The following is a 26,572-nucleotide window of genomic DNA, read 5'->3' on the forward strand; positions in this document are numbered from 1 at the left end:
GTCATAAGAAGGTATTATTCTAACCATTTTGTTGCTAAAAGATAATTGACTTCACTGTTCACAGTCACTCCATGGTTGAGTCCTCTCGGGGGCATGCACACTAAGGGTTAGCCGATGTTATTTGGACTAATAAGAATAGTCCATTGTTGCAACAAGTTAGCTAAATGTAATCGGCCAATCAGAACAAATTATTTGTCTGCTCACTGCACAATTAGCTAATTTTCAGGGGACGCTATTCATGATGTCACAGATAGATTTGTTTAGATTTCATATACGAGAGAGACAATATTGAATGTGGAATTAACATACACGCCTGATATTTGTAACAGATGTTGTTTGTGCGTTTTTTGCCTATACAAACTGTAACTAATATGGGTGTGTCGAGTTAGTTCTCAGTTTTCAGTTCTATGGAGCTTACTGACCCACCCGGCCGTATTTACATGTAATTGTTTTTCCTTGCAAAATATGTGCTCCTTATTGACACCTTGGATTGTTATTTTATTGATCTGTTTTTGGGCCTACCGTGGAATGCACAAGACAATAGATAGAAGGCTCAAATGATGATCATCTCCTTACTGCCACTTGATGCAAACAGGCAACACTGCAGGGAGTGGATGTTTCCTCTTCCTAGCCTAGCAGTCAAGAGGATGTGCTAATATAACAAGAAGTGTCTCATACTAATGGCATCACATTAGTAATCACGAAAAAAACGTTGAATTGACTAACTTGTGAACACCTGTGCAGAAAAGGCATATTTTTTATCATGGCAAATGTATAATTTCAGGGAACTATTATCAAATTAAACTTATTGCATACATGCCTGTTGCAAATGATCTGCTTCTATGAAAGCATACATGTGTCATGATCTCTGCTTCCAAAAGGTCAGGGTTTTCCCAACTCCCTTGGAAGCAGATCCATAACCCAGGTTCCGAGGGCCAACCAGTCCCAATTGGGACCTTTTGGACCCAGTCCTGGCGCCAGTGGCACCAGGCTCATAAATATGGCCAGTCCCAGCGCTGGAAGCGCTGGGCTCATAATGCTTGGGTGGACTTACCTGCAGCAGACCATGCTGCCTACTTGCCTGCCAGCTGAGCCTCTGATCCTCTTCTGTTTGGAACTACTTTTCCTGTTGGGTGGGGCAGGAGCCACTCCCTAGATTCAGAACACTGGAACTCTTCTGGAAAGCAGGAACTCTTTTCTTACCAAGGCGTGGCTGTGGAAGGAGAGACCTAAGCACTACAGGAGGCTATTTAAACCACACCCGGTGGATGAATCTTGCTTTGCGTTATTCTGCATCCTCTGCAGTAGAACGCTCATCGTGTCTTCTGCATCGGATCCTGGGCCTAAGGAAAAAGGCTTACCATCCTGAATCCAGTCTTCAGCAACACCTATAAAGACAAGAAAGAACAGGTTAGCATTCCGGCGTCTGAAAGACAAAGGCTTACCTACTCTTCGTGCGCTCCGGAGGTCTTCACACTGCATTCCGGCATCTGAAAGACAAAAGCTTACCAACTCTTCGCACTCTCCGGAGGCCTTCGGCGCTGCATCCTGCATCTGAAAGACAAAACAAGGTGTGTTTAAAGACATTGGGGAACTTTAATACTCACGTGCCATTACTCTAACCCAGTGGGTATTCCGACACCCTGCAGCCGCTCCGAACTCGTACCTGCAAAATAAAAGAAAGTTAGAGCGCATCGTGAAGCAGGCAACAAGCGCTTACTTACGTGCTTCCAGGCGCTTCTATTCATCACACGGACTCCATCTTCAACTCACTTCAGCCGTCATCCGCCATCGCCGGAACCTGCAAAACAAGAGACATCATTACTAAAGACTTTAAAGACAATAGAATTACTCGAAACTTACCGTTCGTGCAGTAAACGACAGACAGCAGTCCTCTGAAGTCAAGAGGCCTGCGCTACCGATCCAGTGAAGAAACTGGTTACAGCACCCTGCCCCGAGGCAGATGGAGAGCTTGGCATTCACTTACCTAAGGTGAGAGCGTTAACCTTTGGGGGTCTACAGGAGAGCAAAAAAGGAAAGAGATAGGGACACCCCTATCACCCCAGTTCATTAATCCCATATTTTCTATCTGCAGACACCTTACTCTTGAAGTCAGGCATACAGTGCACAGAGGTCCAGCCCAAAGAGCCAACCGGGTGCTACACATCACCTTTGAAGATACGGTAGTCGCCCAGTCAAGACCGGCGCCTCTGCGAGAATCAGGTGAGTGTTACAGAACGCAAAGCCTACCGCAAAACTCTCACCCAGGCGCTATGGAAACCTCGGATACTGATCACCTAGCCCGGTTACTTGGGGAACTAAGGGCGGAAGTGCATGCAGCTCGTCAGGAAACGAATGCTCTAAGAAGGGAACTAATTATTTCCAAGGAGAGAACAGACGGTCTTGCTAGACAATTGCTACAGTCACAAGCCGGACAAACCCCGTTACCCGCATCAGGGGCAAATCTTCCTTCAACATCCTCTATGAATCCAGTGCAGATCAACCTACCTGGGAATGTACCTCTGGCTCCGCCCGAACGGTTTTCTGGTGACCCAAAGAGGTTTGCAGTATTTATCAATCAGTGCCGGTTGCACTTCTTATGCCGGCCAGCAGCCTTTCCAACTGATCAAGCTAAAGTAGCTTTTGTACTTTTGTACCTCAGTGGCAATGCGGCAGACTGGTAGATCCCTCTAGTTAATCAAGATGATCTGGTTCTCCATGATTTTCAAGCCTTTCAGCTTAGTATGGAAAAACTGTTCGCAAGACATTCACAGGGGCAGGCCTTGGACAATGAGCTTCTTTCGTTGCGACAGGGTAATCAAGACCTTTTGGCTTATATTGCATCTTTCAATAGACTAATAGTGGAAACTCAATGGCCTGAGGACAAAAGGATTACGCTGTTTTATAGAGGTCTACGTGGAGAGCTCAAAGACGTTTTAGCCCAAGTAGTGAATCCCCCACAAGACTGTTCGGATTATATAGACTTGGTCGTTCAAATAGATCATAGACTGCAGAACAGGAAGGCCGACCGTTCCAAGTTTGATGCTCGAGTATTTTCCAAACCGCCAACTCCTTCCAAAGGAGTAGACTCCGGGGAACCCATGCAAATAGGGGGTCTGAAAGGTCCTCTAACACAAAAGGAGCGGGAAAGGAGAAAACAGTTGCAATTATGCCTATATTGCGGAAACTCAGGGCACTTTCTTCGAGACTGTCCGGTGAAACCTGCCAAGAAGGCAGTAGGAGCTGCAGTTACCAAAGTTACAAACTCTGAGCAGGGAAACGACCTCGCCCGACAAGAATAGAGGTCCTCTTGCCGAGCGTGAAAACCAGTTCCGTGACCTCGCATTTCGTGATACCTATGGTCCTCATTAGCCCTGATAATCCGGATCGATTACATGCAATTGAAGCTTACGTCGACAGCGGTGCCATCAGCAATTATGTGGATCATGAAATGGTTTTGAGGATGAATCTAACTCTTTGTCCCAAGGCTGTAAAGGACGTCATTACTACAGTGGATGGTACGGAGATAGCCTCCGGGCCTGTAACACATACCACTCAAGAGGTGACGCTAGTAAGTCAAGATGGACACCATGAGAAGATCGTGTTCGATGTGATCAAGGCCCCTCAGTTTCAGATTATTCTAGGAATACCTTGGTTAGAGAAACACAATCCTCTGATCGATTGGCGAGCAAGAACGGTCCAGTTTCCAGAATGTGTCTCTACTTGTCACCCTCCTCCTGGTGTTGCACTGGCAGCAATTTCTTCAGAGACTCCCCAGTTACCTCCCGAATACCTTGAATACCAAGATGTTTTCCGGAAGGATCAGGCTAACACTCTACCTCCTCATAGGTCTTATGACTGCCAGATAGACCTGATACCTGGATCTACTCCTCCTTGTAGTAGGATTTATGCCCTCACCGAGCCTGAGAACCTTCACCTTCGACAATACCTGGATCAATACCTGGCGAATGGGTTTATTCGTCCTTCCAAGTCCCCTGCTTCTTCAGCTTTGTTCTTCGTTCCAAAAAAGGAAGGAGACCTTAGAACTTGTATCGATTATCGCTCCCTGAACCAGATCACCGTTAAGAATAGATATCCGTTACCTTTGATCCCTGAACTCCTGGACCAAGTCAGAAAAGCATGCATATATACAAAGCTGGATCTTAGAGGAGCTTACCACTTGGTACGAGTAAAAGAGGGCGATGAATGGAAGACTGCCTTCCGCACCAAGTATGGGCTATTTGAATATCAGGTCATGCCCTTCGGACTTTGAAATGCCCCGGCCGCCTTTCAATATTTTATGAACGATGTCCTCAGAGAGCTCATAGATGTGTGTGTTGTTGTTTACATTGACGACATCCTCGTTTATTCTTCATCGGAATCTGAACATCGAAAACACGTGAAAATGGTCCTCGAAAGATTGCGTCAACACAAACTTTTCACTAAGTTGGAAAAATGTGTTTTCAACGTGACTGAAGTTGAATTCTTGGGATTCATATTATCACCTGGCGGAGTACGTATGGATTCAAAGAAGGTCGATGCAGTTCTCAAATGGCCATCACCATCCTCCTTAAAAGGTGTGCAAAGCATGTTAGGCTTCGCTAACTTTTACCGCAGGTTTATCCCCGAATTCTCTCGAATAGTCCAGCCCATCACTGCCTTGTTAAAGAAAAACAAACGTTTTGAATGGTCTACCAAGGCGGAACAAGCTTTCCAGGATTTGAAGACTAAATTTATCTCCGCACCAATCTTAAAACACCCTCGCCCCGAACTCCCCTACATCGTGGAAACTGATGCTTCAAGCCTTGCCATGGGGGCAGTTCTATCACAAAAGGACCCGGTAACCAATCAGTTGCATCCCGTGGCATTTTGGTCCCGCAAATTCTCGCCTCCTGAAATCAATTACACGATTACTGACAAGGAACTTCTGGCTATCAAGTCTGCCTTTAAGGCTTGGCGGCATTATCTGCTGGGGGCCCGACACACCGTTACTGTGATTACGGATCACCGAAACCTGCAATATTTGAAAACCGCAACAGCCCAATCCTCTAGACAACTCCGTTGGGCATTATTCTTTGCCGAGTTTGACTTCATAATTACCTATCGACCTGGTACAAAGAACGATAAAGCTGATGCCCTTTCTCGGATGGGAGTGGAAGAACACTTGATCAACCCTAAACCTGTACCAATCATTCCCGAACAAAGAATTCTCGGTGTAATCGCCACAGAATCCATAGAGGAAGTTAAGGATAAAGCCAGGCAACTTGTAACTCCAGCAGACATACAGAATTGGCATCTGCAGGGAAAGGACTTTGCAGTAAAGGACAACTTATTGTATTTCCAGGAACGATTATACCTACCCAGCACAGATTTACAGAAAAAAGTAATCTCCTGTTATCACGATTCTTTAATGGAAGGTCATCCCGGTATGGCCAAGACCTCAGAAAAGATCAAGCGCTACTTCTGGTGGCCGTCTTGGAAAAAAGATATCAGAGACTTTATAATGTCCTGTGGAGTATGCGCCCAAAACAAGAGTCAAAAGGAAAGACCAGCAGGCCTCTTACGTCCTATTGACATCCCACCTCGCCCTTGGCATACGCTTTCTATGGACTTCATCACCGATCTACCTCCATGCTCCGGATACAATACGATTCTAGTAATCGTGGACTTATTCTCCAAGATGGCGCATTTCATTCCGCTCAAAGGCTTGCCAACAGCAGCAACTCTGGCCCGAGAATTTCTCGAAAACATCGTCCGACTACACGGTTTTCCTTCGGTTCTAATTTCGGATCGAGGTAGTCAATTTATTTCTCATTTTTGGCGAAGTTGCTGTCGGTCGGCTCAAATTGATGTGAGACTATCGACCAGTCACCACCCTCAGACCGACGGACAAACCGAGAGGACCAATCAAACTCTGGAACAGTATTTACACTGCATGCTGCAACAAACTGAAAAAACTTGGAAAGACATCCTTTGGATAGCCGAATATGCCTACAATAACTCTGTCCATTCGGGAACTGGGAAAACACCGTTTTTTCTTTTGTACGGCAGTCACCCTCGAACCTCGGAGTTGGATCCCCTCCAAGATCTTGAAACACCAGCAGTAGACTACCTGCATTCTACAATCACCCAAGCCTTTAAGGAAGCTGTTTCTCACCTTCAAAGGGCTAAAGAACAATACAAGAAAGGAGCAGATCAACATCGGAAGGAAGCCCCTCAATATCAAGTAGGGGACCAAGTCTGGTTATCCACCAAATATCTACCTCTAAAAGGGCCACGCACATTCAACCCAAGATACCTTGGTCCCTATTCCATCACTACCATAGTAAACCCAGTAGCGGTCAAGTTGGACTTGCCCCCGCACATGAAGATACATCCGGTCTTCCACGTCTCTCTATTAAAACCCGTGCAACCTCAAACCCGACTAACTAAATCTCCAAAACCCATCCTAGTTGATGGAGAACTCGAGTTTGAAGTCAAAAGCATTCTGGACTCCAAGATCTCCAAATCTAAACTATTTTACCTAATTGACTGGAAAGGCTACGGCCCCCAAGAGAGATCCTGGGAACCTGCTGAATATGTCCACGCTCCTCGCCTAATCAAAAGATTTCACCGAACATTTCCTGACAAGCCAAAACCCCCGGAGAAGCCCGGTTTGGGAGGGGCCTTGAGGGGGGTACTGTCATGATCTCTGCTTCCAAAAGGTCAGGGTTTTCCCAACTCCCTTGGAAGCAGATCCATAACCCAGGTTCCGAGGGCCAACCAATCCCAATTGGGACCTTTTGGACCCAGTCCTGGCGCCAGTGGCACCAGGCTCATAAATATGCCCAGTCCCAGCGCTGGAAGCGCCGGGCTCATAATGCTTGGGTGGACTTACCTGCAGCAGACCATGCTGCTTACTTGCCTGCCAGCTGAGCCTCTGATCCTCTTCTGTTTGGAACTACTTTTCCTGTTGGGTGGGGCAGGAGCCACTCCCTAGATTCAGAACACTGGAACTCTTCTGGAAAGCAGGAACTCTTTTCTTACCAAGGCGTGGCTGTGGAAGGAGACACCTAAGCACTACAGGAGGCTATTTAAACCACACCCGATGGATGAATCTTGCTTTGCGTTATTCTGCATCCTCTGCAGCAGAACGCTCATCGTGTCTTCTGCATCGGATCCTGGGCCTAAGGAAAAAGGCTTACCATCCTGAATCCAGTCTTCAGCAACACCTATAAAGACAAGAAAGAACAGGTTAGCATTCCGGCGTCTGAAAGACAAAGGCTTACCTACTCTTCGTGCGCTCCGGAGGTCTTCACACTGCATTCCGGCATCTGAAAGACAAAAGCTTACCAACTCTTCGCACGCTCCGGAGGCCTTCGGCGCTGCATCCTGCATCTGAAAGACAAAACAAGGTGCGTTTAAAGACATTGGGGAACTTTAATACTCACGTGCCATTACTCTAACCCAGTGGGTATTCCGGCACCCTGCAGCCGCTCCGAACTCGTACCTGCAAAATAAAAGACAGTTAGAGCGCATCGTGAAGCAGGCAACAAGCGCTTACTTACGTGCTTCCAGGCGCTTCTATTCATCACACGGACTCCATCTTCAACTCACTTCAGCCCGTCATCCGCCATCGCCGGAACCTGCAAAACAAGAGACATCATTACTAAAGACTTTAAAGACAATAGAATTACTCGAAACTTACCGTTCGTGCAGTAAACGACAGACAGCAGTCCTCTGAAGTCAAGAGGCCTGCGCTACCGATCCAGTGAAGAAACTGGTTACAGCACCCTGCCCCGAGGCAGATGGAGAGCTCGGCATTCACTTACCTAAGGTGAGAGCGTTAACCTTTGGGGGTCTACTGGAGAGCAAAAAAGTAAAGAGATAGGGACACCCCTATCACCCCAGTTCATTAATCCCATATTTTCTATCTGCAGACATCTTACTCTTGAAGTCAGGCATACAGTGCACAGAGGTCCAGCCCAAAGAGTCAACCGGGTGCTACACATCACCTTTGAAGATACGGTAGTCGCCCAGTCAAGACCGGCGCCTCTGCGAGAATCAGGTGAGCGTTACAACATGCCCATGTCAAACCTACATGTACGGGAAACAATACAATGATTTGTTAATAAATTAGGCATTCATGTATGTATATTTGTGACCATTAGGCTGCCTCTCTGACACACCAACTACATTCACAGGAAGCCATTACAATGTTGCAAAACACTAATACATTGAGATTTAAATTATCCATTCCAAGCTCCCAATATCATTTTATATATGATTAAATATTAAAAACTCTCTTTGAGATTCAAAGGAGAGCAAGAAGTTAGAATGCATTTCATATTACAATCTGAACCATTTGTAACAATCCCACTAAATATGATTAAATCCCATTGCAATTTCAAAGAAGAATGAAACCCCCCTTTGGCTCAACTATTATTGTATGACATTCATCAATACATATCGTTTCAAAGCACTGAACGACATTATTGTCAAAGTAAACATTGATGCCCTGTACAAAGGTGGATCCCGGGTCAAATGTGAGGTTTGAAAAGAAAAATAGCCAACGTACATTGATAAAGTAATAACCAATAAAAGTCATGAAGCATATGTCAATTTACAAAGCAATGTGGGCGCAGACTGCTAGGGGCAAAGTGTCCCTCGCTTCCTTTCTCTTCATATCCTTGCAGGCAAGTGGCGTGACTCAGAAAGATGACTTCTGTGAAGAAGGAATACGCTCTGAAATCCTTTCTACGCCTACGTAAGTACTGGGCAGCCCTACAAGCATATATGCCTTGGAGGCAAGCACTCGCATGATTTAAGGGCTGGGTGGGTATTTGTAGTGCCATTTTTGTGTGTTCGGGGGCCGGCCGTCGGCCGTTACACAAGCATACATCCACACGCACACATGCATGCATAGAACACACGCCGGAGACGTGTGATGGCTCCGGTCTCCGGCGCGAACTGCCGGGCACCTCCTTTATTCTTCAAACGTGCATGCGCGAGCTCCCTAGAGGCTCGCGCCTGCGTACCTCGTGTACGCAGTACACAACATCCCTCCTTTTCCCCAGAAACAAACAATTAACAATTAACTGCAGAAACAACAACAATTAACAATTAACTGCAGAAAGACAACCTGGTTCCTTCTTCGGATTTACAACGACAGATTTCCCCGCCTATGGTGCAGGGTCCATGATAAAGTCTCGGAACCTCTGTGGAAGTCGTCGTCCGGCCCTGCTCGGGTATCGTGAGGCCGCGTCACCAGGGGCCTCTGATGTCTCGGGATCTGCAGGTGGAGTGGCTTCCTCAGTCCCTGTATCTTCCGCTTGTTCCGGGACCTGTTCTGCTGTTGCCTCGCCACCAGCAGCCTTGATGCGCTTGAAGAATGACACATTTCTGGTGATGGTTCCTCTGGCATTGGCTGCGGTGACCATTGTACCTTTCACGTGTGTTACACCGAGTGGTTGGGTCTCGTAAGTTGTCGACAACTTTCCTTCTGCTCTTCTGTTTCGTACCAACACGGTATCTCCAACTGCAATTTGTTTTCCGGCAGTCTTCTCCGCGCTGTTTCATTATCGTTTCTCCATGACCTTTCTAACTGTACTTGGTCATTGTCGATCACTCCTGGTTGTCTCCCTTCTGATTCAGGTATGAGTCCTCTTGGGATCCTCTTGAAAAGTGCTTCCGCAGGGGCTATTCCAGTTGATTGATGAGGTGTTGTGCGATACTCCCACAGAAATTCGAATAAATTTCGTCGGAGGTCTTCACCTCCATTTTCGGATATGCCAAACACCTTGTTTAGTGTGCGCATGAAACGCTCTACTTCTCCATTGGCTCTTGGCCATAGTGGGGTAACTTTTCGGTGTTTTATCCCTCTCTCTTCACAGTATCGAGCAAACGATTGCCCTTGAAAAGGTGACCCATTGTCAGAACATAACTCGATGGGAAAACCATGGGTAGCAAATATCTTGTCCATGGCCAGGGTGGTGTGGTCGGTGGCCTGGGACTCGACCAGTTCCACCTCTGGATATCGGCACCACTTGTCAGTTACTACTAGGAAGTGTAGTCCTCTTCTGGTAGAGCCAAAGTCGGCATGTACTGTCCCCCAGGGTAAATCACTCCTTGCCATGGTCTGAATCGGTGGTCCTTTCTCCGCCGGGCTCGTGGCTTGGCACGGGATGCATGCCCTCACAAAATCTTCCACTCTCTTTTCCAATTCGGGGAACCAGACTTTGAGTCTGAGACGTGCCTTCATTCTGGTCATCCCTTGGTGTCCGTTGTGTGCCAGCTGAAGGACTTTCGGCACGAGTGACTTGGGGATCACAATCCGGTGCCCTCTCAGCAGGAGACCATCGACAGTTACTGACAGTTCATGTCGGGCACTCCAGAGCAATTGCAAATCCCTTTGCGTTTCTGCATTTCTCCGGGCATTGTTCAAGAGGAGCTCCCGCCATGCTCCTGTGGCTACCGCACCTTTCACTCTCAGAAATGCTTCATCCGAGTTCGATTCGTTGGCAATTTCTTGTCTTGTCAAGGCAATGGGAAGTGCGGATTCGACGACCATGTGAATGGTGTCCACACAATTTGCAACCTCCATAGTATCTCTGGATCGTCCTGCGCCGGGGTGACGAGACAAATAGTCCGCAGGGTTGTGTGTACCTGGGCGGTATACCAGCTTCACCCCGTACTCCATGAGGGATAGGATCCACCTTTCTATCCGAGGTGGCGGTTTGGAAGAAGCGCCTGCCAGAATGGGAATTAGGGGCTTGTGGTCCGTCACCACTACAACAGGTTTCCCCAGGATACATAGTCTAAAATGTTTACAGCCCCATAGTATTGCGAGGGCTTCGCGTTCAATTTGAGAGTATCTTCTCTCTGTGTCTGTGAGTGCCTTGCTGGCGTATGCAACGGGTCGCATGTATCCCTGTTCATCCGCCTGCATTAGAACCGCCCCAAGTCCCACTGGACTGGCATCCACTATAATTTCAGACTCCCGTGCTGGGTTGAAATATGCCATGGTATCTTGTTCAGACAGAGCATCCTTGATGGCCGTGAATGCTCTCTGTTCCTTTCCAGTCCACGTCCATGCCACTTCATTCCTAGTGAGCGCTCTCAGGGGTTCAGAAAGGGATACTAAATCTCGAATAAAACGCCCACAACAGTTCACTATCCCTAAAAAGCTGCAGACTTCTGCCGGGGACGTGGGAGGTGACGCCTCTCGAATGTCTTTCACCTTCTCAGGATCTGGGGATATGCCTCCCGCATGGAAGACAAATCCAAAAAACTCTAGGCTGTCCTTCAGGAATTCGCACTTTTCTTGGTGCAGCATCAGCCTGTGGCTGTGGAGTCTGTGCAAAGTGTTTTCCAGATGCTTGGTATGCTCTGCTTCAGATTTGGCAAAAACTAGGATATCGTCTGGCTTGTTTATCACTCCTTTTAGTCCGGACAGAGCCCCCCTTATAGCATTTTGGAAGACTTCTGCCGCCGAGGATATTCCAAAACTGAGTCTTTTATATTGATACAGTCCTTCGTGGGTTGTAAAGGTCGTAATATATCTAGACTCTGGGTGGAGCTCCAACTGGTGGTAACCTGCTCTCAGGTCTAGTTTCGAAAAGAATTTCGCACCCTGAAGTTCTCCAACAATGTCGTCTAGAGTGGGAGTGAGATGACGTTCTCTTTTTATAGCCAGATTAGGAAGTCTCATGTCTATGCAAATGCGTACAGCCCCAGGCTGTTTGGGCTTTGGGGCCACTACAATTGGAGAGACCCACGGGGTGGGTCCTTCCACTTCTTCAATGATGTCTCGTTCCACTAAGTCTTGCAGCTCCTTTTCCACCTGAGCCCTCAGATGAAACGGTATGCGACGATGTTTCAGCGCCGGTGGTCTGACTGACTCATCAATGTGGAGCCTTATTGGCTCAGCCTTCAGTTTCCCTATGCCTCTGAAGAGCCTCTCAAAGCGTGTCAGAAGGCTGTCCAGATCTGTATGATATACAGCAAAAGTGAAATGAACAAGGTTGAGTGCTTCAGATGCCGCGCAGCTTAAAAGAGAGTGCGGGCTTACGCTGGTAACAAAAACCTCACTTTGATGCTGTTCTGGCCATGGGTCACTGGGGCTACGAATACCCCTTGGATGGGTAGGGGAGTATCTTCACCAAAAGCGTATATTTGAGCCTTGGAGGGCAACAGGGTTGGTGGGCCTGCAAGTGCGTTGTAATTTCTGTCCGCCAGTACGCAGACTGAAGCTCCCGTGTCGATGAGGACTGGAGTGGGAATTTCTCCAATGTCTACAGTACATATGGGTCTTCGTCGAGTTCCAGGGCCATTTGCGATGCTGGAAATGAAGAAAATGTCTTCCTCCTCTTCTTCCTCTTCTTCGGCAATGTGTAGGTCATGCACGTCCTGTTCAAGGGATGATATGCCCCTCACGGTGCGTTCGCCACCTCTACCGGCCCTCTCTGGTCCTCTACTTGCTGCCACGGACATGGCAGCCCTAAACATTCTAGCGTAATGCCCAGGTATCCCAGACCTGCCGCATGTTCGTGATTTGGCTGAGCATTCACCTCTGTGTGGGAGGTCATATCCACAGTAAGAGCACGACTGAGGGGTACCTGATGTTGTGGGTCCTTCTCCCCTCTTCGGTGTCCATCTGGCCTTCCCGGGTGTGAAACGTCCGACTGCAAGTGCCTCCTCCTCATTCTTGGGATGCGTGGCTGCGTCCATTTTCGATCCTCTGGCCTCCGCCAGTTCATACGCTCTTCCCATGTCTAGGATTTGCCGGAGAGTCAGCCCTGGTTCCCTCAGGACTTGCCTCCTGAGTTTTCCTGAGCAGCATCCTTGCAGCAATTGGTTACGGACCATTTCCTCTTCGTTGACCCACCTGCAGGAGCTCGCTAGGTGTCTCAAACGGGCACAAAACTGGTCCAGTGACTCTTCGCTCCGTTGTTTTTCTGCCCCCATGACAAACCTGTCGAAGTCAACATTCGCTAAGGGTAGGAAGTGATCCCCAAGTGCTTGTTTGACAGCGTCATATGTCGCCACTGGAATGTCGAGGGAGTCATATATTTTCTGGACTTCAGTGCCTGCGGAGTACATCATGATGGAGATCTTTGCCTCGTCCTCTGTCTCCCCCAAGGCTCTGAACATCATTTCCAGTCTTTTGACCCATAAGAGACATTTTGGGCCAAGTTTCGATGGGGGCCCCGTGGTATCAAATTCAGGCATGGGAGCCAGAGTGGTGTGCGTGGTATTTGGGCAACCTCGCCCTCATCATCTGTTTCTTCACCCATCACAATAGGTACTCACAGTATTTTCTTGGCAAGTTGATGGGTGATCCGGCTCCCAACTGTGGCAGAGTCTTCCTGCTGGCTCTTCTGCCACTTCCTGTGTCACAGCCCTGCACCAGCTGGGCTGTGGAGTGTCCAAAAATTGTTGCAGCTGCTTGCAACGGGCAGATGGTGCACGAGAACCCAAAACGGGCCGCAACCACTGCGTGTGTTGTAGTGAACGAGCACTCAAAATGGCCGCCGGCTGTTAGAGCGGGTCCGCGACTGCGGAGTTGTATTCCGTTTCGCCGATGTCGTCGGAAATGGGAAGACAGCTCCGATCCCACCTCGTTGCCAGTTTTGTGTGTTCGGGGGCCGTCCGTTACACAAGCATACATCCACACGCACCCATGCATGCATAGAACACACGCCGGAGACGTGTGATGGCTCCGGTCTCCGGCGCGAACTGCCGGGCACCGCCTTTATTCTTCAAACGCGCATGCGCGAGCTCCCTAGAGGAGCTTTGATACATGTATTTGTCTAGTTTATCTATCCATATATATATATCGATATATATATCGATATATATATATATATATATATATATATATATATATATATATATATATATATATATATAAGTCAAAGTTTGTCTGAGCGTTTGTGTCAGGATTTGAGGGTTTGTGGCTTGGTGCAGTGTTGTTCCTTATACAATTCCACACTGTTTCACCAATCTGCACCATATTTTGCATAGTTATAGTTACCTATTAGGACTATCGGGACAATACTGGCTACATGACATTTGGACACCCCACTTCATTCCCCAGATTTCGGCACAAGTCAAAATGTGTTGGTGTGTTTGTGGCTTGGTGAAGCATTGTTCCTTATACAATTCCACACCATTTAACCAATCTGCACCAAATGTCGTGTAGTTACCTGTTAGGACCCTCCAGACATTACTGGCCACATGACATTTGGACACCTCATCCCTTTCTCTGGATTTCACCAAAAGTTACAATTTGTTTGTGGGTTTGTGGCTTGCCGAAGCATTGTTTCTTATACAATTCCACACTGTTTCACCAATCTGCACCACATATTGCAAAGTTACCTGTTAGGACACTTCGGACATTACTGGCTACATGACATCTGGATACCCCACCCCTTTGACTGGATTTTAGCAAAAGTAAAAATTTGTTTGTGGCTTTGGGGCCTGACGACGAAGCTGTAAACCATGTTAACCGGGAAGGGAAACAAAAAATGTATGAGAGGCAAATGGGCCTGCGTGGAGAAGGTGAAGGCAGGTAGCATTCGAGCAGTTTCCACATTTTTCCTTCATCAGTTGAAATTACTTTTCCAGAGGATTTTTGCGAGATGGTGAGTGACGACGAAGCCATAAACCATGTTCACCGGGAAAGGCAACAAATCAATAACATTGGTTTTCTAAACAAGCTTTACTCATCCGTAAACCGTGTTCACCAGGAAGAGAAACAAAAATATTTGCTCCATCAGGTGAAATTACTTTTCCAGAGGATTTTTGAGAGATGGTGCTTTCCAACGATATTTCTTTAATTATTTGTTTTATTTGCATATTAGTTTAATACAAAACTTTTGTAAAAAGAACAATAATTCTTCATGTTTTCAAAAAAGATCTTTTAAAAAGCATTCCAGTTTAGTTTAATACTCCCAGCAATCCACCACAGTCCAATAAGTCAAAACATTCCCTTAGAAATTTCACTGCAGTAATGGCCAGAGCAGGCTTCTCCCCTCTCAACAACAAAGTCCATCACTCCCCTGCTGAAAGTGTTGGGCGGCCTTCCAAGAAGCGCCCAGTGCCTTGTCCTGATCCATGTTAAAACTGTGCATCTAGTGAACAGATGAGGTGGGTTTTCAACCGAACCAGTGATTTTTCAGGATCGACAGCGCAATGATGGTGAGCCTCTCGCAGCTCTAGCTGTGAGGATTTCCGTTGTTTTGAACAGGTTCTGTCTTATCCTCATGGATTGGGTTTGAGTACTCTGGTACATTACCCCTGGATCTGATTCAATTCCCAAGGTTATAGAAGAGTTTGTATTCATTATTTTTGTTGTTTGTCACTATCCAGTCTAGATTCCATAGCTTCTTCTTGACCTTCCCCTGGGACCAACATAGATCTTCCACTGAGGCACCATGCCGACCCAAGGTGGCTCTGCAGGCTGGTCCCCAGTTCTCCAAAGCACTCCCCCCTTCCTTTAGCAGCTCTGCTCTTATAATGGCCAAAATTGGCACTGAGTTCTCGTCCATGCATCTGCTGAAGAAGTGTAAGGTTTCCCAATCATCTGCTGCTTTCAAGGAGCCTACGCCCAGTTCACATCTAATTACCTGAATTGAGACTGATCTTGGTAAGCCCAAGACCTGTTTCCAGAAGATCCCATCCAGGAAGGCCTAGTGCTTTTTAGGGAACTAGAGCAAGGCCTCTGCCCCATAGGTCAGCTCCGTGACCACCTTTGTTTTATACATCTCCAGTATAGGTATAATAGAGTACCAACATTACCTGCGTTTCACAATTATTGCCTGGTTAGCTAAGGCAATCGCTGTCCCCTTTAAAGAGGACAAGATGTGCGTTTCCTCCACACTGCTGTAGACATGAATCCCTAAGTACTTAAAGGAGTTCACAATGTCAATCTCCTCGGTCTCCAAGCACCATCTGAATGGTTGCTTCCTCAGGGTGCTTCCCTTTTTTATTATTAGGATCTTTGTTTTTGCAGTGTTTATTTGGAGTTCATTTTCCAATGCAAATTCATTCAAAGTCTTTAGTTGTCTCTGCAGTCCTATAGCTGTTTGATCTAGGAGTATTAAGTCGTCCACATTCAGTAGGTGGGGCATCTTTATTCCAGCTACTGAAGGTGGAAAACATCTGTTTTTTCCCATAGATTTAGCTAGGTCTGAGATGATCGGTTGAAAAGTGCTTGAACCAAAGAGCACCCCTGCTTGATTCTCTCCTGGTTGGAATGTCCTCACTTAGCCACCCATTAGCATTTAGGTGCACTCTGATCTTATTGTTGGTATGGAGGGACCTTAACTGTGCCACAAGGTATTCCTGGCACCCCAGGCCACCAGTTTATTCCATAAACGCTGCCTATTTATGATATTGAAGGCCAGGTAAAGTTTGCCATTTGCCCTAAGAGTTTTATCCTTCAAAATCGATAGTATAAAGATCGGGAGAGTGGTTCCCAAGCCCTTGATTAATCCACTTTGGAAGACATCATTACAGCCTTCACTGTTTGACCACTTGTTCAGCCTCTTCATGAGTAGGGCTGCATAGACTTTTCCCAGAATGTCCAGGAGGGCAATAGGTTGCTAGCTGTCAGGATCCTGTATATTGCCACTCTTAATCATAGGCACCACATTGACAGTTTTCCATGAGTCAGGGACCTTTTGAGCCACCAACACTTTCTTCAGAATCAGTTCCAGCATTGTGCCCCATTCTTCCGGGTTGTCCTTCAAGATTGCATTTGAAAGACCATCTTGGCAAGGGCGCTGGAGGGGTTTGCATGCCTAATTAGGTTGGTCATATCTTCCTGGTCAAAGGGTAGACTCCAGGGGCTGTATACTGACCCTTGGGCAATCTCTTCAGGAGAGGGGCCGGCATACAGTGACCTAAAAATCAGTCTGAGCGAACACCACCACTCCATTTATTTGGGTATGTGTCTAAAGTCCTGGGTCAACTGATTAATAAGTCTGCAAGTTGCAGCTGTTTTCTTATTGCTGATAGCATTCAGCATCTGCCCCGCATCCTGCGGAATAATGGTACTTTTGTATCCTAGGAGCCAGTTTCTGTAGTTGTTTCTAATCTTTTTTGCGTCTTGTTTCCAGTTCAACGGGCTGGCTCTCTCTATCATCTGGACTGCCCGTTTCATTTCATGTTTTTTTAAGCCTACCAGTTGGTTGTAGGTATGCAGGTGCCCTCCAGTCGCTTTCCTGTTTGCACACTTTTTAACCAGAAATGGTTTCAACAGCATTCGTTTGATTTGAATAGTCTGTCTCCCTCAGTTTGGCATAGAAGTCAGCAGTTAAATGTTCCACATCTTCTCTTGTCATTCTTAGGCGACACCCATTGTTTGCAGTCTCTAATTTGGAGGTCATTATTTGTGAGTGCATTGCTGTCTCATGGCCATTGTCATTTTTAGTATGTTGTGATCACTGGAACTAGAGGGAGTACTTCTAAGGTGTGCATGGGGTCAATCAGATCCCTGGGTACAAAAATATCATTGATTACTGATGTTTGCGAGCCCCTCTTTCCTGGTATGATGGCTGTTTCAAAGTGACCATTTAGAATGTGGAGGTCCCTGCTTTCCATTAAGGCCAGCCAGCGGATTACGCTTTGAGTGTGCACACTGCTCGGATTCGGGTCTCCCTGGATCACCTTCCCATTCCCATCAATACAAGACATGTTCAGATCTCCACAATTAATTATTGAGGGGTCTTCCTGGGTATAAGCCTAGGCAACTGCCTGACTGACTTCGTCAAGCATTTCTTTTGCACCAGTTCTTAGCGGGTTCCAATAGATGTTTATAATTACCAGGTTTTTAGAACTCTCTTCTTTCGAGTTCAGGCAAAGTAGTTTGTTGAATTAAAGGGCCCCTTGTGATGTGAGACTTCACTTCAAATCCCTTCCCACTTCTAATTAGGGTGAATAGGCCAGCTTGAGGGCGTCCTGCCATGCCCATCATAGCTGGATTTGAGAGAGTAGTAAACCCTGTCCAGAACTGGCATACAAAGTCCAGGTCACCCCATTTTAGGTCCCATTTAGATAACAACCCTTGGGAAAACCCTTCAGTGTTCCATGAAGCCAACAACAGGGCCTTCTTCCCTTTCCCTTTGGGATTCAGCTAGTAATTGTCCTCTTTTGATAGGGCTGTTGTCAGCCATGCTCAAGATTCATCCTCTGCCAGTTCTGATGGTTTTTGATTTTTTAAGGCACAAAATCGGTCCTCAGTTGTGCCTCCTTCATGTTTTATTGTTCGTCTCAGGTTTATCCTTAAGTGATTCTGAGGCAGACCCTCACTGACTGAAGAGTCAGAGGTGGTTCTAGACTGGATTACTCCTTTTGCCCCTTGAGGTCGCCTTTCCGGGGGAATAGCACTTGTGGTGCATATAACAAGGCTTCTGGCCCTGGATTTTCATGCCGAGTGCTCCTTACTGACGATCAGTCGATTGACCTCTGTGGTTCCCCAATCACTCAGATCAGTAAGGTCAAATCCCATGAGTAAAAAGATCAGTGCAATAGAGATCATCAAGTTCTTTATCACAGTAGAGCAAAGATGAAGATCCAGCAGATCCACGCACTCTTCCTGTCTGAACTCCACAATGGCAAGGTCATCCGTGTAGATTTGTCAGAGTGCAGGGATGCAGTGGCATAGCCTCAGCATGTTAGATCTGTTTAGGATAAGTTCCACTCCTTTGTCCACGACGCTATCTAAGGGTTCTCATGTGAATTCTGCTTACAGTGTTGATCTTCTTGGTTTCAGGAGAACACAATTTACCATATCTGCACCCCGATGTGGAAACGTTTTTCTTTCTATTGACCATATGGCCATCGAGGTGTGGATGTGCAGCCTAGAATTAGTGATGGAGGCCTGGACCATTGAATCCTTTACCAGTGGGGCGTTGTTGGTAATAATTGCACTGAAATCTTCTACCCTTTTTTGAAGGTGGGCCTTCATGGTCCAAAATAAGGGCTGAGTCACTTCCCTGGTGCGAGCATAACATAGCGTCCATTTTCTTCTGCTCCAAGGCTTTTGTCATCGCCATCTCCCTTTTCTTGGCTAGGGTTAGAAAAGATATAAACGAGTCCACAGGACTGGTATCCGCTGCCCTTTGGCTATCATCCAGGGACCTGAGTAGATCAAAATTTCCTCTGTGGCACAGCTCGGGGTATCCCCTTCAACCTCCTCAGAGTAGGTGGATAAGTCTAGCAGTATTTTTAGGCCCTGAGGGTCTGGAGCATACTCTCCTCTGTTCAAAGTTGAATCCTCAGCCAACTTTAGATCTACATTCCTCTCGGGTGTCTTTTGTTGCTGTTATTTTCTTGTACCAGACTGCACGGTTTCAGGAGAAAGAACTTTCTCAGGAGTCTTTGGGAGTCCTTTGATGTAACGATTGGGATTTAGGTTTCGGGGTTGTGTGGGTTCGACCTTGGTTGATTTCTCTTTCATGTCCTGGCAAGGAGTGGAAAGGTCTGTGTTGCTCTGCCTTCTGTATTTGGTTTTAGAGCTTTAACTGTTGCATTTAAGTTTACCACCCCATCACGCACTTGCGTTTCAAGTGTGCCCCCCTTCATGAGCAGCGTATCCATTATGGCTTCTCTCATATGTGTGTGCAAGAAAACCAGAACTTTGCCCGCCTTAGTCAGGCTTTGCACCTCCACCTGGACCGATCCAGCATCTGATGATGTTCTAGCCAGTCCCTCTATGTTTTTGTCTATCCCCCGGGATTCCAAGTTGGCAGATTCAGTTTATTTTAGATCTATTCCCCTCCTGCAGAACAACATAGTAGCTCCCCTCTCCTGTTTTCTTCGCCGCTTTAATGTAGCCTTCCCTAAACATCATCTTGGAGTCTAGCCTAGCCAGCAGAGTTGTTTGATATTTTAATGTGTCATTTAGTAAATCAAAAAGCTTCCTAAAAGGGGCCATTGCAAATGTCACTACCGACTTCTGACCGAGAGGGTCCTGGCCGATTTCCTTGAATGACCACTCTCTCTCTCTCTCTTTCGTCATCTGGGGCTTTCATGTTATGCTACCTGGAAGTTTGTATTCTGGGTAGACATCAGTACAGAAGGGGAAGGGTGATTTGCTGGTTTGTGGGCTGAGCCCACTATCAAAGGCCTTACTCTTGAAGTGTTGATCATATGAGGCCCTTGGTCCTTACTTAGTGATGGGTTGTCAGTTGGTTCATCTTGCCATTCAGCATTTTGCTCAAGTAATAGGTCGTAATACGGTATGTTTTTTGGCCCTTCTGCCTCACTTAAGGTAATGCCATAGGTGTCAATCTATGGGGTGGTTGGGGCCGTTGATGGTCTCGGGGGGTCGGTTGTGGGTATCTCAACCCAGGAACCATCAGGATGTTGACCTGATGTGCTCCTGGTGGGGGTCTCAGGCCTTTTGTCCAGCCCCCTCTGCTGCAATAGGACAGCCCGCCCTTCATCCAGGTAGGGCATCAAGTTCTTGTTGTAGGAGGCCTGGCCCTTAGCTGGACCAGGTAGTAGTCATGCCCTGCCGTTTAAGTTCCTTGTTTTCTCCCGGGAGTTGGCTCCTTCGTAGTAACTGTTAGATGAGTCCAGCCTTGGTCTTTTCTGTGCAGGGGTTCTCCCCCAGTCAATTTGATCTATGGCTGATGGTGAGTTTGCCGCCCCTTCTTGAAGCCCCACTCCCATAGAGCCATCCAAAAGTTCCAAATCGTTGAGTTCCCCAGCACTTGAGCCAGGGCAACTTTGCCTGCTCTCTGTGTTATTAGGCAGAGCCGTCTTTATGGTAGGCTTTTCCAGTTCATGCAGTGTAGCAGAAGGTGCTGAGGGAACAAGCACTTCGATTTTAGGTCCTTTAGCGCCCCTCCACATGCATTTCACCAGAGCAAGAGTGAAGGTAGATCACTTGACTTTAGGGTTAGATTTGGCTTCTTTGCAGTGAGATCATTAAAGGAAGCTAATTATTTTGGTAAACATGGCAGCAGGGCGGTGCTTGATGTTGATAGGGCAGGGGTTAGCACTTTTCCGGTTCTCATATGGAACCTCCTTAGACCCCTGCTATGCATTCTGCAACAGAAGAGAGTTTACCCACCCTTTAGGCACAACCATCTGCCCTTTTACATCCAAAGTTGCTGTTTTGGGGGTAAAGACCATGTCCCCTGTTGTCTGAGTGGTGGATTTGACAGATATTTCAGTGCAGCCGTCATCAGGCATGTTGTGGTATCAGAAGCATGAGAGACATGAGGGTCCTCTCTTTCAGGCGTGCAGGCCACCGGTTCAGGTCTTGCCGCCAGGTTCAAGGTTGTAGAGATGGAGTTGGATTCATTGGGGATTCCTCGACCTCTTCCACTTCTAGTGCAGTTGTTCCAATGGCAGTTATTACACTGAGGCAGTCCTCCTGTCGAGCTGGGTTTGCCTCCTGAGGGGTTCAGACAGAGCCAGGGCCTGTTTCAGGTAGAGGTAACACACTACCCAGGTCCAGGTCCATTTCCAGTTCCCCTCCCTCCCACTGACTGCAAGCTGTGAGGGTAACACTAACAGATGACAATGCAGAAGGCACAGCGGGGGCGGATTGTCGTCCAGTGCAGGACAAAGATCACAAGGCTTACCCGTCTGGTCCTCGATGGCTGGCAATCATATGGCTCCCTCACAGCTCTCAGGGTGTGCTGTTGTTTGCAGGCAATCCGAAGGTTGTGAGACTGCTCCGCCATATCTCGCGAGTCAACTATTTGTCACTTTACTGGTTTCTGTGGCATTAATTGAATCCGGATGCTGCCCCCCAAGTCGAGACCAGGCAATCAGCAGCAGTCGGAATCCTTAAAGGCAAAGCAGTGAAGCAAGTGAAGCGCAGGTTTTCTCTCCAGCAGCAGAGTCCAGGTTATAATGACAATATAGTGACAATCGGTTTGGATTGGCAGTAGTCGGTAGCTTACTGCAACTGTATGCCCAGGCCAAACACCAAAACACCCTCTGGGGTGTGGGAGGTTACTACACCCCTCTATGCACTCTAAACACTCTGCACACTCAGTGTGCACTCAGTATGCTCCTGTTATGCAGTTGTGCCATTGTGCCTTACAAAAAAGGAAAAAGCCAGAGTCAATATCGTTGGGCAGAATGGCACCGAGGTGATTTAGACGGGCCACAGCAGGGACAGCCTACTATAGAGCTTACAGAGTGTGCCAATCCTATATGCACCGGCTTTCTCTCTATGACCGACTGGATTAGGATCTCATATTCCCGCTCGTCACTCACCGCAAGCACTGTCTCAGCACCATCTCAGTCTCAGCCTTAGCATCCTCTGCACACTGTCTCTACCGGCTCTTGGCACACGGCTCTCCACTCCTCTGCCGATTCTGGTCTCAACTCCATTAAAGGAAAGAACCTCTCAATGTCCGATCATCAAGCCGCACTTTGACTGGAAAATTGAAACCGCCGCTTTAGACAAAAGGCGAGGCCTTCGAGATATTTGCACTGCAATGCATCACAATGAACTGCACCACGCCAGGGTTAGGCGGAACAGCGACCTACAGGATCATTAATTTTCAATAATTGATGAGAGTGTTATGTTCTCTACAGAACCCATTTGGAGAATGGGTACTTATGCTTGTGCTATATAAAATATTTAAGTAAATCTATATTTATAAAAGTTAAAAAATGCTGGTTTTTTTGTGGGTTTGTGCCTTGCCGAACCCTTGTTCCTTATACAATACCACACTGTTTCACCAATCTTCACCAGATTTTGTATAGGTACCTGTTAGGATCCTCTGGACATTACTGGCTACATAACATTTGGACACCAGACCCCTTTATTTATTTATTGTTTGCTTGTTAGGCGCTTCACACAATAGACGGTTGCCTGAAATCAGTGAAAGTTCAATGTGGTTGTAGAAGGACCGGTCATCAATCCTACAATGCACGGTTTCTGGGACATTTTCACCACAATGCGCCACAACGAACCGCACCACGCAAGGGTCAGAAAACAGGTGGGGGAGAGAGCAGAGTAGGTCCACATATGCAGCAGCACACCAACTCTCGACTCCCCTGAATGTCTGCTCTGGCTTATGCCAGCCACACATGCCCATTCTCAGTGCACTTTACTTCAGAGTGCAAAGCACACCAAGCGTTAAGCAAATCAGAACAGCGACTTGCAGGATCATTGATTTTCAACAATTGATGAGAGTGTTGTTATATCTGTCCACAGGACCTGTTCAGAGAATGGGTATTTTTTGCTAGTAAATAAATCAATCAGGGATGCTCTATTGGTTGTACCAGCCACAACTTTAGCACATAGTCATACTGGTAATTCTGCAATTGAATGAATCCCACATGCACCAACACATTTGATTCTTGTGATTCAATCTAACTGCAATTTACGATGCTTTCTGCCCTGAATGTGAAGACTTGACTAATGCAAGTCGCAGATATGACGAAGAATTGCCCACCATTTGTTTTCCATTGTTTCACCAGACACCTTAGAATCATATGCTTTCTTTCATTAGTCAGTCCTTACATTTTGCATGTATTGTTGATAAAAACATCAAAACAACATGTGTGTACTTGCAACACATTTAAGTAAATATGTTTCAAAACAATATCATAGTGTTGATTGGTGAATATTGTCAAATTGCATGGTCCCCTATTGCACATAATAAGGCTGTGTTTCCCCTATGGAGCTTATAATCACATGTATTTATGTCTCTAATCAAGTTGTTAACTATTTATTTTTGTTATGGTAGTACACTATAGACTGCACAATGTCAGATATATAAATACTGTATTGTGCCTGACATGGTCCTTAAAGCAATAATATATGCAAAATACCTTCAACATACATTCTTATAGCTGAATTCACAAAATATGACATCTCTAAAAATAACACAGCAGTAGCAAGTGTGTTCAATGCCTAATTTTTGGAAATGCACATGTCAATTTATCTACAAAGGTGACCTGCACATTTTCAGTTTCTTCCTGTCACTAATGTATGACATGCTCCTAGCACCCACTTGGATGCTGTGAGTACATTTGACATTGACAGGCCATTAAAGGACCCATCATTATGAAATGAAAAAAAGAAAATAATTTCTATCCCTTCTTGATGGGTTGGAATGCAATTTGGACAGCAGTGGTTCATACTGCTGCTGTTCCCGTTTAAAAAAAAACTGCAAAAAAGTTTCAGAAATTACCCTTTCATGCACTATGCTCCTCTCGGGAATTGCCATCAGGCACGGGTGCAATGCCCTGTCTTTTTTGATTTGCATGAATGAAAAAAAGGTTGTGGGTAATTGCATCTCTGAATGGGTAATCTGCTGATCAGATTCCCCTTTCGTAAGCTCCATGCCAAAAGCATAGCGCACTTGTGCCCTGCTGCATCAGTAGCCTGATCCGCAGCTCCTACCCTTTTAGTGGCAGAGAGCAGGTTCATAGGTCCCAAGGGCCCACTCGACAGCCACAGCAACAGGGCCCTGTGGTGCAGTGGCAGCATTTAAGACATGCCCACTCTGTACCAAAACTACCACGATCATACTCATCCCATGATGGTGGTGGGGTAAAATCTAAAATAAAGCTAACCCTGAGTTTACGCATAGTGCATGATTCAACTCATGATCATGGCTGATACATCCAAATTGAAAAAATATTGAATGGCCATGTCTCTTATTTGATCTCTATATGAGGGCAGGTAACACCCTCCACCAGAGACAGACCCCAATAGACTGCTGTCTTGGCCTCAGGCATCAAAGAAGCACACACATTCAAAAGGAGTATCATCACACCAGGGTGTTGCATCTCTATAGGTCTTTGTTCTTAGTGAGAATGCAAACCGGTGGGATTAGAGTAGACAGGAGGGCTATGTTCAATGGAAGAAGACCATTTTGTTTTTCTGTGTGTCTCTCTCTCTCTCTCCTTCCTGTCCCCTCAACTTCCTCTGGAGCAAAGCATTTTGGGTGTGATGTCAGAAGGGCTAAGTCCACTTCTTCCAAGGGCAGGGATTGGACCACTAAGGAAGGGTAGTTTTAGTCCAATCAACTGTGGACTTTTGTGAAGACCTGAGAAGGAGTCACTGGACCTCCGTTGGGAAAGTTGCACTTTACAAATCACTCAGTGAAGAAAGATCCGTCCAAGGCAGAGAAGAGCTCTGCCCCCTACCCACCCCAAGGACACTTTGGTATTGACTTTTGCTCTGGACCAGGATCTGCCACTCCTTGCCAGTATTTCCTAAGCTAGGAGAGCTGACCCTGAATGTAAGGATCCTATCCTCAAATCCCCCTGAGAGGGCCTCACAGCAGCTAGAGGACGAGACCAGCTGAAGTTCCCTGTTCTGCCACACCAAACCGGTCACTCCGCATTCACCACCCATATAATGAGAGGGAATGGGGCAGCGCTGGCCTTGCCTTCCTCAGCAATCCAAGCAATAATGCTTGCACCTCAAACCAGGTCGATGCTCTATCATGCCCTACCTTAGGCCATCACCTTCTAGGCTCAGATCAATTGCTCGATGGCAGGACCGGACCCGAACCGCTGGTGTATCACATGCCGACTCTGACCAGAAGTTGCAACTAAGGTTTGACCCACACATTGGAGCACCCAAGAACCCCAATTCGATGACCATCACCTGTCGACTTGAACCGGTGGAGCGTCCCACATGGACCCTTCCCGATAACTAAGGTCCGTCTTGGTATGACCCAACCTCGATTCGATCCTAGTGAACACCCTGACCTGAATCACTGAAAGCCCACCTTTGACCACACTGAACAACTGCATTTGTCCCTGCTTGATGCCCTCTTGCTGCTTGGACTCATAAGACCCACCAAACTGACCTCAATCCAATTGTATCACCGTTTGACACTGGTTTCCTAATTTTTTTTATATACGTTTTCTCAAGAGCTTGTTTGCGTTTCTCATTCTGTATCTGCTGCGGTGGCCGGGTATCGCTTCCTTCCGAAGCTGCAGAATCCATTATTGTGCCAAACAGTCCTGTTATTAACACTCTCCATGCCATCAGGTTACCCACTTCTTCTTCCCCGCACTTGCTACATGCCTCCTGCCATACTACCGTTTCAGCCTCCGCCCATTTTTGCAAATCCCGCCACCATACCTCAACCCGTGGCTTGTGGCACTGCTTCCAGCCCATGGCAATCCTTCTTTTTGCAAGCACATATGCCAGGTCCCTCAGTTTCCCAACATGTTTAGTATTCCGTGGTCTGGGAAACCCTCCCAACAGGCAGGCCCAGGCCGTATCTATGTTGAGCGTGACCCCTTTATCTGCTAGTTCTTGTGCCAACTCCGCCCAAAAACCTTCAATCACTGGGCAAGACCAGAACATGTGTGTCATATCAGCGTTTTCTTCATCGCATTTTGGGCATGCTTGTCTTCCTGCGTTTACAAACTTAGATATTCTCTTCGGGGTCATATAGGCTCTATGCGTTATGCATAACTGTATCTGCTGCAATCTGGCGTTTCTGGACACCTTCTTGTGGTATCCCATAGCACGCTCCCACATCCCATCGGTCATCTGTGCCCCCACCTCCGCTTCCCAGTCCAGCCTCAAATGAGTTAAATCCTTCCCCACCCGGGTCATCACCATCTCATACAATCTAGAGAT

Source organism: Ambystoma mexicanum, chromosome 7q (genome assembly GCF_040938575.1).
Source record: "Ambystoma mexicanum isolate Mex_15411 chromosome 7q, UKY_AmexF1_1, whole genome shotgun sequence".
Classification (NCBI taxonomy): Eukaryota; Metazoa; Chordata; class Amphibia; order Caudata; family Ambystomatidae; genus Ambystoma; species Ambystoma mexicanum.